The 15,117-nt window shown below is 51.3% G+C and overlaps 1 long non-coding RNA gene across 1 annotated transcript in view; it reads right to left on the bottom strand.

Moving 5' to 3' along the window:
- Window positions 1–13,112, bottom strand: part of LOC138297267 (uncharacterized) — a 60,944-nt gene extending 47,832 nt beyond the window's left edge. Inside the window, exon 1 of the long non-coding RNA XR_011203986.1 lies at window positions 12,954–13,112. This is a non-coding gene — a long non-coding RNA (uncharacterized lncRNA). The remainder of the gene's footprint in view (window positions 1–12,953) is intronic.
- Between the last annotated feature and the right edge of the window lie 2,005 nt (window positions 13,113–15,117).

Consider the following 15,117-nt stretch of genomic DNA (forward strand, 5'->3'; position numbering starts at 1 on the left):
CACCACCAACACTTATCTTTTACTCCCACTGGCAGAAAAAGCAGTATTAGCCTCTGTACCTCTGTTTCAAACCACTCAAAGGGAAAACCCCACACTACGCTATGGCTGGGAAAGCGTGGTGACAGAGAAAATCGGACAGGGAAATCTGTATTTCCTGGTAAAAAAGGGTTTGTTATATCGAGTGACCCAACACCATAACATGGAACAACTACAGTTAGTAGTACCGCAAGCATTCCGGTATTACATTTGTCTCACAATCAGATGGGGGGGGGTCCATTTCAGGAGAGAAAAGACAGAATAATACCTCCTACGGTGGTCTTACTGGCCAGGGGTCTTCTCAGAGATACGACGATTTTGCCAACAATGTCCACAATGTCAACTTGTAAACCCCGGACCCCAGAAAAAAGGCACCTTTATTTCCATTACCGATTATTGATGTACCATTCTCTAGGGTTGGGATAGACTTGGTAGGTCCTCTTATGCCTTCTTCCCGGGGTTATATGTATATATTGGTCTTAGTAGATTACATGGCAAGATATCCGGAACCCATACTCCTTACAAGTATGAATACCAAAAACATCGCACATGCTATGATAGGCTTCTTCTCTAGAGTTGGTTTTCCCAAAGAGTTACTTACTGACCAGGGCACTCCATTCATGCCCCGCCCAATGTCCCAGATCTGTCAAATATTAGGGGTAAGCCAAATCCCTACATCTGTGCATCATCCACAAACGGATGGACCCGTGGAAAGGTACAACTGCACACTCAAAACCTTATTAAAGAAAACTATCAACGATTCAGGGAAGGATTGGGACCAGAAACTGCCCCTGGTCCTTTATACAATAAGAACACACGTGCAATCCTCTACACAGTCCATTCGAGCTGGTCTTTGGTCGGCAACCCCGGACTTTACTCGATATGGCCACAGAGAAATGGGAGGGGGAGGAAAACGAGGGCAAAGATCTCTTAGAATATAGCCAACAACTAAAAGAACAACAACATACATTGTGGGAGGACATTAGGATACACCTAGAAAAAGCACAATAAAGACAAAAAAGAACCTATGATAAAAACCCTGTTCTTAGACAACTACAACCAGGTGATAAAGTCTTAAGCCCTCATTACAGCATTGGCGGTAAATGCCACTTACTGCCGTGCAGAAGACCGCCAACACACCGCTGCGGCGGCGGAATTCCGCTACATGTATCACGACCCACAGCTCTGAATCCGCCATAATACAGACACCCACACAAGTCCGCCACACCAAAGGTCAGTGGTAAACTGGAGATAACAAAACCTCCACCGTCACGCCAACAGGAATACGCCCACACTATCAAAACCCACGAATCCACGCGGCGGTCTTTCAACCGCGGTTTTCCATTGGCGGTACACACTGCCGCGCTCAAAATACACACACATTTACAAAACACAACCACATTGGACAAATCGAAATACACACACCTGATACACATACACACACCACTCCCACACACCCAATCCAATGTAAAACACACACCCACATCACCCACAAACCCTTATTACCAAAAATTCTGAAAGAAGGTCAGAGAGAGACACCACCAGAAACAACACTAGCATCCACAGACACACAACATCATCACTCACACAACGTCCACGCACCTCAAACATCACACAACAACACATCCCCTCACACATCACAACACACACCACCTCACACATCACCCATACAACATCATGGCACCACAACGACACCCCAGGTTCTCTGAGTAGAAGCTCAGGGTCATGGTGGAGGAAATCGTCCGGGTATAGCCACAGCTATTCGGATCACAGGTGCAGCACACCTCCATTGCTAGGAAGATGGAGCTATGGGGCAGAATCGTCAACAGGGTCAACACAGTGGGACAGCATCCAAGAACACGGGATGACATCAGGAATAGGTGGAAGGACCTACCGGGAAAGGTGCGTTCCGTGGTCTCAAGACACCAGATTGCAGTACAGAGGACTGGCGGTGGACCACTACCTCCTCCCCCACAACTAACAACATGGGAGGAGCAAGTCTTGGCAATACTGCATCCTGAGGGCCTCGCAGGAGTAGCAGGAGGAATGGACTCTGGTAAGTCAACTCTTAACTATTTTATCCCCCACCCTACCTGCATGCCATCACATACCTCCACCCTCACCCCTATCACTCCAACACCTCACATATGTCCCACTATCACAACTCACCCATCCCAACACCAAGCCCTGCATGCAACACAAAAGCAGGGACACCCATCACCAAAGCATGTCCACTACAGATACCCACACAGACCCCAAACCAAATATCACACAAGGACCTGGACAAGAATGTAAGCACTGGAGTACAGGGTCACTCACCCATTGCACATGATGACACACACAGATGCAATAATCATGCCTTTACACCCCTGTAGGACCCCTACCCAACGTCACCGGACAGGAGGTTCCAGACATATCCAGTCCCCCAACAGAAGATGCCCACAGTGATGACAGCATCTCTGCACAACTGGATCAAGATGACCAGCCCGGCCCATCTGGGACCTCAGGACAGTCGGTTCCCCTGACACTGGCACAATCCACCATAGAGCCTCCCCCCTCAGGAAACACCAGCACAGCACCCACCCACCGGGCCCATCCCTCTGTCCCCAGGACACGTCAAGCAGCAGTGTGTCCACCACTACAGGGAACCCAGGCAAACCCACCACCCCAAGAAAATCAGGGACCTGGGGGCAGTGGCAGTGGGCACACGGTTCAGGGGACAGAGGAACAGGAAAACAGGGAAACTGGGAGGACAGCTGTGCGACAGGGGGAGGACAGGCCCAGGGAACCCACTCTCCACGAGGCCCTCTCCAACATCATGGGAGCGTACCATCATTCCCAGGAGAAAATGGCAGCGGTACTGGCCAACTTTCAGGAGACCTAGCGGCTGCAGGAGAAACACTATCTAGGGATCAGGGAGAGACTGAAGTCCATTAACACCACCCTGGTCACCATTGTAGGGGTGCTGAAGGACCTTGTCAACACCAGGAGGGACACTGTGGCACAACAAGGGGCCTCTGACAGCTAGCCTGGATGATGAACAGCCCTCCACCTCCGCCGGCGCTAGTGGACAGGAGGCACCACCACAGGACCATGACACCGGCAGCCCACCCCCTGCAGATAGAGAGCCACCCCGCAAACGGTCCCTGAGATCCAGGAACAAGACAGAGAACATTGCCAAGACCCCCGCCAGGAAATGAGACCCCCATGAATGTCACCCTTCTGTCCCACTTTGTCACCCTGTCCATCCTGCAACTGCCCTTGCTCCACTTCCTATGCCCCTTTGGCCAATGCACCTGTGAAACAAATAGACTGGACTCTGCCATGGATATTCCTCCACCATCACCCCTGAACATTTTACAACCCCCTCCACTTATTTGCACAGAAATAAACACACATCAATCACAAAACAATCTGGAGTCAGTGTGTGCTTTCACTAATGTGTAATTGCAAAAACTATGGAATATAGCAATATCAATTTAATTGTCCACATACCGATGAAACACAGCTGTAGGGCTGGAGGAAATATAGCAGAGGGCACAAAGTGTGACCCACATCTGTTAAATGGAAAGTCAAAGTGACAAGTCAGGGTCCATACACTGGGTGAAAATGACAGACTTCTGATAGCTCAAACAATAGTGTGAGATGTGTGAGGCAGTAACATCTTCTTACCTGTGTCTCACTGGAAGTACTGCTGGATAACGTTGTTTCTGTTGTCGATATCCTCTTCTTCTGCCTCCTCTTCTTCTGCCTCCTCTTCTTCACTGTCCACAGGCTCCACAGCTGCCACAATACCTCCAGCTGGACCATCCTCCTGCAGAAAAGGCACCTGTTGTCGCAAAGCCAGGTTGTGCAGCATACAGCAGGCCACGATGATCTGGCACACCTTCTTTGGTGAGTAGTAGAGAGAACCACATGTCATATGGAGGCACCGGAACCTGGCCTTCACACACTAACCCGTAGGGACACCCCCAGACACCTATTCACACTGTATAGGGTCCTTGTCCTCACCTACTAGCCACACACGGTGCCTCTGGAGTTGCCCCATCACATAAGGGATGCTGCTATTCCTCAGAGTGTAAGCGCCATGCACTGAGCCAGGAAGTTTGGCATTCCCATGGGAGATGCACTGGTCGGCCAAACACACCATCTGCACATTCATCAAATGATAGCTTTTCCAGTTTCTGTACACCTGTTCACTGCTGCGTGGGGTTACCAAGGCCACATGTGTCCCATCAATGGCACCTATGATGTTGGGGATATGTCCCAGGGCATAGAAGTCACCTTTCACTGTAGGCAAATCCTCCACCTGAGGGAAAATGCTGCAGCTGCGCATGTGTTTCAGCAGGGCAGACAACACTCTGGACAGCACGTTAGAGAACATTGGCTGGGACATCCATGATGCAATGGCCACTGTTGTTTGAAAAGACTCACTTGCCAGGAAATGGAGTACTGACAGGACCTGCACTAGAGGGGGTATCCCTGTGGGATGGCAGATAGCTGACATCAGGTCTGGCTCCAACTGAGCACACAGTTCATGGATTGTTGCACGATCAAGTCTGTAGGTGACTATTACGTGTCTCTCTTCCATTTTTGACAGGTCCACCAGCGGTCTGTACACCGTAGGATGCCGCCATATCATCACCTGTCCCAGCGGACGTGCCCTATGGAGGAGAACAGCGAGCAGAGAGTCAGCCTACACTGAGGTATCACAAAATGTCATTTGCACACATTTATTAATCCGCAATGTGCCTGTTACTGTGTGTATGCAAGGCCTAGATAGGTGTGACGCAGTTATTATTGATGCCATGTGGCCCCCTGAAATGGCGGCTGCCTGACCTGTAAGGTGGGCCAAGGAGATATGAGGTAACTGTGCTGCCGTTCTACACTGTCGTGGTAGGTGGTCGAAGACCGCGGCGCAATCTTGCATTGGTTAACATTGGACCCTATGGGTCCGAGGAGCCAATGACGATGTACGCCAGCAGTGACGGTATGCACCGCCGCAGACGTGACCGCCATTTTCTGTCTGTTCACTCACTTGATACCTGACCTTCAACAGTAGAAGACCTATACTGCAAGTGCAGCTGTGACCTCAGCCTGGAAGCGACGATGGCTCATGTGTCTGGGGAAAGGGCCCCTGCCTTCACTTCGGAGGAGTTGGAGAAATTAGTGGATGGGGTCCTCCCCCAGTACACACAACTGTACGGTCCTCCAGACAAACAGGTGAGTACACTGTGAGCATGCTGCATGGGCAATGCCTGTTTGGAGTGGTGTGGATGGAAGATACATGGGGGGGGGACTGAGGCCTGCATGAGAGAACGGTGAGTGTATGTGTGTCAGGGCAAGGGTGGGAACATGGGCCAATGTTTATGACGGTCCGGACGGGTAAAGATCTTCCTTTTCCCCTGTACTATTCCTCTAGGTCAGCGTCCACTAGAAGAAGGATATTTGGAGTGCCATTGCCAAGGACGTCCGGACCCTGGGGGTCCACCACAGACGGAGCACCCACTGCCAGAAAAGATGGGAGGACATTCACCGCTGGAGCAAGAAGACGGCGGAGGCCCAGCTGGGGATGGCCTCCCAACGTGGGAGGGGTGCCCGTCGCACCATAACCCCCCTGATGTTCCGGATCCAGGCGGTGGTCTATCCGGAGTTGGAGGGGCGCTTGAGTGCATCACAGCAGCCACAAGGGGGAGAGTACAGTCACATTCACCTGACTCTGCGCGCATTACGAGGTGTCTTGGTGGGGAGGTGGGCAGTGGGTTCCCCTAGGCGAGGACGAGCTTGGTAGGCAAGGTCCCTTGAGAGGCCGGGTCAGTGGAACCCCAACCCCACTAGTGGCTAGTGCCATCTACACCTAGTCAGGCTCCTGTGACTTCCTGTCTCAGCAATTGGGCTTAGGCCTTGTACCCCATGGGCATGTGAATAATCTAGGAAAAATAAGTGCATGGCGTAGTGCAGAGGGCTGCTTTGTCTGTAGTGTCCGCCAACGGTAGTGGTGTTGCATGCACTGAACATGTCTTTCTTCTGTCTTCCCCCCCCTTTTTGTGGTCTCCCTGTTCTTGTGTGCAATAGCATCATCAGGCGGAGGAGCAGTGGCACCGGAGCAGGAGGGAGCTGCATCCCACTTGGCCCTGGAGGACCAAACAACGGAGTCAGAAACCACCAGTGGGACGGAGGGCGAGGGGAGCTCCACGACAAGGTGACAGCAGTGACAGCGACTCCTCCTCTGATGGGAGCTCCCTTGCGGTGGCGGGCCCCTCTGTGCCCCGCATCAACAGGTACAGCTGCCACCCCCCCTACCAGCACCGCCCTCCCAGCAGCCCCGCAGCGTGTGTCCCGTGCCCACTCACCCAGGAGGGTGGGCATCTCCTTTGCCCCAGGCACCTCAGGCCCTGCCCCCGTCAGCCCTGCTGTCCTCAGTGAGGAGACTATTGACCGCCTGAGATCCCTCACTGTTGGGCAGTCTACCATTTTGAATGCCATCCAGGGTGTTGAGAGGCATTTGCAACAAACAAATGCATACCTGCAGGGCATTCATTCTGGCCAGGCAGCCCAACAGAGAGCATTTCAGGCTCTGGCCTCAGCACTGATGGCATCCATTGTCCCTGTGTCCAGCCTCCCCCCTCCAACTTCCTCCACCCAGACCCAATCCCCTGTACATCAGCTTATCCCAAGCACACCATCAGACCAGCATGCACACACCTCAACACACAAAGGTGGCTCAGGCAAACATAAGCACCACACATCCCACAGGCACTCACACAAGCATCATACCCATGCACACATATCAACATCTACTGCCTCCACTGTGTCCCCCTCCTCCACGTCTCCCTCCTACCTCCCAGTCTCGTCTCCACTCACACCTGCATGCACTACATCTTCAGCCACTCCCTCCATCACCAGCACGCCCATCACCACACACCGCTCATGTGCACTCACCACCCCCTCTACCATTCACACATCCTCTGTGTCCTCTCCCAGTGTGTCAGTGAGCCCTCCTCCCAAAGTACACAAATGCAGGCACACACCCACCCAACAGCCAACCACCTCACAACAGCCTCCAGCCCATGCATCTTCACCCAAATTCAGCAGACGTACACCTCCTACAATCACTACCTCTTCCTTCACTCCCAAACCCCCTCCATCTACACGTCCCAATGTGTCTAAAAAACTATTCCCTTGCTAATATTGACCTCTTCCCTACACCTGCCCCCGTTCGTCCCTAGGGCCTGGCTTTCCAGGTCCCAACCCAGCACCTCAGCCACCACATCCCCAGGCACAGTGGTGCCAGCAACTGCGGGCTATTGGAGTGCGCCAACCATCAGGGCTGCCAGTGTGCCACGGAGCGAGGGCAAGGACATTCCGCCACCCTCCAAGCTAAAAAAGTTGCCCACATCCCAGAGGGAGAAGCAGAAAACACCTGCCACCAAGGGGTCAGAGAAAGGGGATAGTGGCAATACAGCTGCGCCATCATCAAAGGTGGGGAAGGGTCTGAAACTGAAGGGCAGGTCAGGACAGGGCATGGTGGCACCGACTGAGGGACCAGTGTCACAACTTCTTTCCACGTCTACGCCAACCTGTATGGCAGAGAAGACCGCCACCTGACCGCCACCTGCACCGCCACCACAGAGTCCGCCAGCAGCACTGCTGCCACAGAGCCCGCCGCCAGCACTGCTGCCACAGAGCCCGCCACCAGCACCGCCGCCACAGAGCCGGCAACCAGCACCGCCGCCACAGAGCCCGCAACCAGCACCGCCGCCACAGAGCCCGCAACCAGCACCGCCGCCACAGAGCCCGCAACCAGCACCGCAGCCACAGAGCCCGCAACCAGCACCGCCTCCACAGAGCCCACCGCAAGCACCGCTGACACAAAGCCCGCCGCCAGCACCGCTGCCACAAAGCCTGCCGCCAGCACTGCTCCCACAGAGCCCGCTGTCAGCCTCGCTGCCACAAAGCCCGCCGCCAGCACCAGTGCCACAGAGCCCGCTGCAAGCACCGCTGCCACAGAGCCCGCCGCAAGCACCGCCGTGACTGACACCGCTGCAAGCACCGCCAGCGGCCCGCAACATCCTGAGCCGGTGGCACCACCGCAGACATGGCTGCCATCCCCAGTGGTCAGTCGTCCGAGGCAGGTGGTGAGCTCCAGGAGCCTGGGCAGCTTCCATGAAGCATCACTTTCAGTGGAGAAAGGCATCCACTACCTCAGTCCTTGGCAGGATGAAGCACTCTGGGCACAAAGCCCCCTCCAGAACCAGTGGAGTGATACATCCACTAGCTCTGTCCTTGGCAGGATGAAGCACTCTGGGCAAAAAGCCCCCTCCAGAACCAGTGGAGAGATACATCCACTACCTCAGTGCTTGGCCGGATGAAGCACTCTGGGCACAAACCGCCCTCCAGAACCAGTGGAGAGATACATCCACTACCTCAGTGCTTGGCAGGATGAAGCACTCTGGGCACAAGGCCCCCTCCAGAACCAGTGGAGAAGTACATCCACTACCACTGTTTTTGGCAGGATGAAGCACTCTGGGCACAAAGCCCCCTCCCGAACCAGTGGAGAGATACATCCACTACCTCAGTCCTTGGCAGGATGAAGCACTCTGGGCACAAAGCCCCCTCCAGAACCAGTGGAAACTGTTATCCACTTGAGAGACTGTGGCTTTGCACTCTCCAGGATGAAGCAGTGGGCAACCCACCCACTGAAAAGACTTAAGAGACTGTGGCGGTCATTCTGACTTTGGCGGGCGGCGGAGGCCGCCCGCCAAAGTCCCGCCGTCAGAATACCGCTGCGCGGTCAGAAGACCGCCGCAGTAATTCTGAGTTTCCCGCTGGGCTGGCGGGCGACCGCCAGAAGGCCGCCCGCCAGCCCAGCGGGAAACCCCCTTCCATGAGGATGCCGGCTCCGAATGGAGCCGGCGGAGTGGAAGGGGTGCGACGGGTGCAGTTGCACCCGTCGCGATTTTCAGTGTCTGCTTGGCAGACACTGAAAATCTTGGTGGGGCCCTGTTAGGGGGCCCCTCGACACCCGTTACCGCCAGCCAGGTTCTGGCGGTCAAAACCGCCAGAACCAGGCTGGCGGTAAGGGGGTCGGAATCCCCATGGCGGCGCTGCCTGCAGCGCCGCCATGGAGGATTCCCATGGGCAGCGGGAAACCGGCGGGACACCGCCGGTTTCCCGTTTCTGACCGCGGCTGTACCGCTGCGGTCAGAATGCCCATGGATGCACCGCCAGCCTGTTGGCGGTGCATCCGCGGTCCCCGACCCTGGCGGTAGGCAACCGCCAAGGTCGGAATGACCCCCTGTGGCTTTGCTCTCCCAGGATGAAGTAGTGGGCAACCCACCCACTGAAAAGACTTGTGAGACTGTGGCTTTGCACTCCCCAGGATGAAGCAGTGGGCAACCCACCCACTGAGGAGACTTGAGAGACTGTGGCTTTGCACTCCACAGGATGAAGCAGTGGGCAACCCACCCACTGAAAAGACTTGAGAGACTGTGGCTTTGCACTCCCCAGGATGAAGCAGTAGGCAACCCACCCACTGAAAAGACTTGTGAGACTGTGGCTTTGCACTCCCCATGATGAAGCAGTGGGCAACCCACCCACTTGAGAGACTTGAGAGACTGTGGCTTTGCACTCCCCAGGATAAAGCAGTGGGCAACCCACCCACTTGAGAGACTTGAGAGACTGTGGCTTTGCACTCCCCAGAATACATCAATGGGCATGGAGCCTCCTCGTGGAGCAGTGGCATTGTCCGTTCATCAGGCTGAGGTGCTCGCCCTCCCCCTCCCCCTGAGGTGCCTGTATGTTTTCGGTCTGATGCCCCAGCAGTGTTCTCTCCGTTTCCAGTCAGGTTTCTAGTGTGGGCCTCGCCCATGCATTTTGGGCTCAGTGGTCCACGGACAATGATTGGTGCACTATCCGGACTTGTGTAGTTGGTGTACATAATTGTATATACTGGATTTGGAGTTTTGACTACTGGATTTGTATTGGTTACAATCGTTCAAATAATTTCCTTTCATCCTTGCATTATTCATGGGGGGCTGGGTGGAAGTAAATGTAATGTTGCAGCATGTATTTGTGTGTATGGTGTTGTGGGTGAGGGTGGGGGTGTTGCGTGTTGCGTGTGTTTGTCACTCTCTTTTCCCTCCCCTGTGTTGTAGGTGCAGTACACACTGTGGTCGCCACCACCTTCGTTGGAGCTCCTGATAGAGGAGCAGGAAGACCATCTCCGGCAGGATCTGCAGTTCTGGCTCCATGGCGTCCTGGTTCCTCATTGGGTGTGGAGTGATTTTCGATTCTGTGTACTGTTTCCGCCGTGTTTTTATTCGCATTGGTTCCGCCCTGGAAAAGGTGGCAGATTGCCGGGTTGGATTAGGGTGGGTGGTACATTGTCTTCCGCCTGTCTGTTGGCAGTTACCACTGTGCTGTTTGTTTGTACCGCCGTGGCGGTCGGAGTGTTAAAGTGGCTGTCTATGTTGCGGGTTCCGCCGTGGTCGTGATTCCATTTTTTTTCTGCCGGCCTGTTGGCAGCATTACCAACGCTTTAACACCGACTGCCAGGGTTGTAATGAAGGCGTTAAGCCTTTTACCAAGCTCAGAGAACAAATTATTAGCTAAGTGGCAAGGCCCATTTAAGGTTATCCAGAACGTGGGTCCTGTCACATATAAAATACAATTATCTGAAAATCCAACAAAGACCCATATTTATCACATCAACCTGTTAAAAAAATGGGAAGAGGTGGACGAAATACCAGGACCTCCAAAAAAGGGGTTCCTTATTAACAATATAAAAGGCTTAGATATTATTCTATATCCACAACCTAACGACTCATCCCCACCACTTCCTTCCATGAAAACCAGTCTTCTCCCCACCCAACAAAAACAACTGGCAGAATTAATATACCAACACAGGACCCTCTCTTTTCGATTATCCTGGGAAAAAAAAAACCTAATCCAACACCATATTAGAACCCAAGAGGTCAAGATTGTCCACCTCCGACCTTATAGAATTCCAGAAACAAGAGGTCCAGAATATGTTAGATCTAGGAATCATTGAACCCTCAGTTAGCCCTTGGTGCTCCCCAAATGTCTTGGTCCCTAAACCCAATGGGTCGGTCCGATTTTGTATCGACTTTCATCAAGTCAACAAGATATCACAGTTTGACACATACCCCATTCCCCGAGTTGATGAATTGTTAGAAAAGTTAGGGAAAGCAAAGTACATGACTACCTTGGATCTTACCAAAGGTTATTGGCAGATTCCCTTATGTCCCTCGGATAAAGAAAAAACTGCATTTTCTACTCCCTCAGGGTTGTACCATTTCTCTGTCCTTCCTTTTGGATTACACGGGGCCCCAGCCATGTTTCAGAGACTGATGGATAAGCTGCTAAGAGCACATAACCCTTATGCAACCTCATCCCTTGATGACATTGTGATCTTAAGCGAATCCTGGGAGGAACACCTATGATACTTAGATAAGGGGTTTCATACCTTAAGAGAAGCAGGTCTCACTGCAAATCCTGAAAAGTGTAAAATGTCAGGTGATTATATCGCCTACCTCGGATATCACATAGGAAACGGCCAAATTAAACCACAATTGAATAAAGTGGAGGCTATCTTAAAAGTACCCACCCCAACTACGAAAAAAGGGATCTGTTCCTTCTTAGGTCTTGTAGGCTATTACAGACATTTTATTCACAATTTTCCTACGCTAACCACCCCATTAACAGACCTCCTTAGAAAGGGAAAACCCACACAGATAAAACAGCTAAATTATGAGCAACAGCATAGTCTTGATACTCTCAAACATTACCTTACCATTGAACCCGTATTACACTGTCCTGATTTCGAAAGACATTTTATTTGCAAACTGATGCCTCTGATATCGGAATAGGAGGTGTCCTGTATCAAAAGGATGAATGTGAGAACAACCATCCTATTGTGTTCATTAGTAAAAAGCAATTACCAAGAGAACAGCGATATCCGATTATTGAGAGTTTCTAGCCATTAAATGGGCGATAGAAACTCTGCAATATTATCTTTTGGGGCACTCTTATATTACAGACTGATCATGCACACCTCACTTAGCTGCCATGTCACAAATATACTAATCCATGGATCTTAAGATGGTTTATGGAACTACAACCATTTGTATTCCAGGTCCAACACAACTACGGCCACCAGTTAGTCACTGCCGACTACCTATCACGACATCCAATTGGTCAAAGACTCGAACAGCCTTCTTCAAGGGGGAGGATATGTAGCAGGATTGACGATGCCCTGACTCCTTACAATACCATAGGGAACTTGGAACAGTCCCCCAGGGGCACCTTTCGATTGCCGGATGTGACGTCATCCAGAGTCAACCCGGATCAAGAAGAGAAAACTGAAGACGGAAGAGGGAGAGGCGCGCGTGCGCTGGGAACTTTGAAGGAAGAGAGGATGGAAGAGTTGGACGAACAGGAGAAGGTGAAGGGCAGAATAACAGCGGATGACGGGACGCAGGCGGCAGCGTCCGAGACGCTACGACACGAGCTGACAGCCCAGGAAGCCCGGGCCGCCACTAAAACCAACCACGTCCCTGGTGGGACATGGCTCACGCATGTACGTGCCTGCTTACTGAGCCCCTCGGGGTTCTGCTGGTAAAGAGCATAATTGTAGATTTTTTTTAAATATTCACTCTCTTTTACAATTTCACGAAAGAAGGGTTTCACCTAGAAGGACAGAACGCCTTGTTGAATTGTCTGCTCAAATTATATACTGGATTTGACCGCTCAACAGAACGTTTGCTTTCACACTAAGAACTCTTGTCCTCTTCAATAAGGAGAGTCCCTAACTTGTCACATGCACTAGCAGGTTGGTGTCCCTGCACTCCTTACCCTATAAAAGATTTGAATGAAAGACAGACAAGTCCACTTACCTTTGTTTTCGGTTTTGTTTTCCTTTCGGGCATTCCATGACGGCACGATGCTCCAAACTGGAACCCCTGTAAAGAAAGAAAAAGAGAGACATTACAAAGGAATATATATATGTACCAAGAAAGAGGAAGGGAAAGGGACAGAATACCTACTACAGAAAGAAAGAGGAATTAAAACCAGAAGGAAAAAAAATGAAGAACCTATAAAAAAACTTAAAGTGAACAATAGAGACTAAAAGAAGAAAGTATAAATAAAAAACTCATATCACAAAGGATCACCAAGCTTGAGCATTTTCTTTCCATTTCTGGGGCAAGGGACCCCTACAGTGCTGCTGTCTGTTAAATCACAAATGCAGTTTACTTACCTGAGAGGGACCACCAAACAGATTATGGTATATTATGTGATCATCCTAATCAACTAGCTACATCTTGAGCAGATAAATCAAGATGTCAATAATGTGGACAGGAAGGAAAGCCCAACATATGTGCCCAATCAATGTAGGACAACTCAAAGATACCAAGATGCTCCATCTAAATGTTTGTGGCAGTACATATATTCACAGTGCACTGACCACATGATGACAACTAAGATATGCAACAAGGATCCAAGTCTGCCTGCATAACAGTCCACTAGGTATTGTTATAAGCTAAGCCACATCATGCACATCCACTGCTTTACCTGCACTGCTGGAAGGATAGGAGACCATGAACAGACATCCAAGTGGCAAGACACTCAGACATCCTATAGCAAGGTGACTTGAAATGGAATTTGACTGTTCCTCAAATGTCAGGTCTATACATTTGATAGCAGGTGTGCCTTTTACATGAGGGGGAAATGCAATGTCAGTATGTACATGTCACTGTAAACTGTTGTTGGTACAAGTCACAATACAAACTTAAATATACTGTCTCTCACTCCAAAAGGTCTACCTTCCACTGGGTGACCAGACACCTATCAAGACACTGCTGCTCTTTCCATGGATCAACCCCTCAGTGAAGATATCACTCCTGAACCTGTGGACATTGAGGACGGTGCTAGCCCATCTGGGGAACCTAGTCAGATGACACAAGTCAGCCTCACCCTGACCACATAGACTCCTCCCAGCCGTTACGTCAACATCTCTAGCAACTAGTGGCCCCCGAACCAGGGTTCAGAGGACTGATTCAACAATCTTGTACATTTAGACAGCTTAGATAATGAGGGACCTAGACCCAGTGCTGGGGGCCAGACTGTGCCAAGGGCACAGGCAAATGGGGTACATGGGGATAGGGTGCATGGGAGGGGTGGTGTGGGCCAGTGGAATAGGCTGCTGGGGATGGGTCTGGCTAGGACACCATCACCCAAGTTTTGGAATCCTACCAACAATCCTAAGGCGTGATGGGCAGGGAATCACTAAACACAGGTGGATCAAGCAGCTGCGGAGGGATTACCACCATCAAATATTGCAACAGTAGGAGACCAACAATGCCACCTTGGCCTCCCTAACAGGGTTGCTGAGGGACATGAACACTGCCATAAGCAGGGAACGAGGACAACACCAGACCCCTCACATTGGCCTAGTAACATCTGCCCCTTCGACCTCGGTAGCAGCCAGTGGAAGGTAGGCCCTGCCAGTGGAAGGACCTGCCTCAGTCACCCCTGCCTCTGTAGCTGAAGAACCCCTCCCCCCCTCCTGCAAGTGGGGATGTCCACCCAAACAACCAGAAAGTACAGATGCCAAAACCTCAACCGCTGCCAGGAAGTGACTCCTTACTGATGGAGCCTCTTTTTGTGCCATAGAAGCATTCTCTTGACTGTTCTTCACACACTATCCATTTTCCAGGATAGTAGGATACTAGACTTTGGACTTTAAATGTAGTGGCAGCTATTCCAATGATTACAAGCACTATGACTCATTCACTATTTGTTTTTTGGTTTAATCAAAATCCACCTCTATGTTCAGTGGACATGTGAATAAACTCAACTAGCACACAATCAATGCCTAATGGTGATTTGTCATTATTGTGGGATGTACAATGTGAAATTCATGTGATGCAAATGAGGGACTTGTAAGTGTCAATGTAATGAGGGATATGGCACAGGCAGTGTCAGGCTAAGGATTACTAGCAATACAGCAACACAATACACACACCAAGATGTTTATTTAACCTGTACAGCCAATAGGCC

The sequence above is a fragment of the Pleurodeles waltl genome, chromosome 5, assembly GCF_031143425.1.
Source record: "Pleurodeles waltl isolate 20211129_DDA chromosome 5, aPleWal1.hap1.20221129, whole genome shotgun sequence".
NCBI lineage: Eukaryota > Metazoa > Chordata > Amphibia > Caudata > Salamandridae > Pleurodeles > Pleurodeles waltl.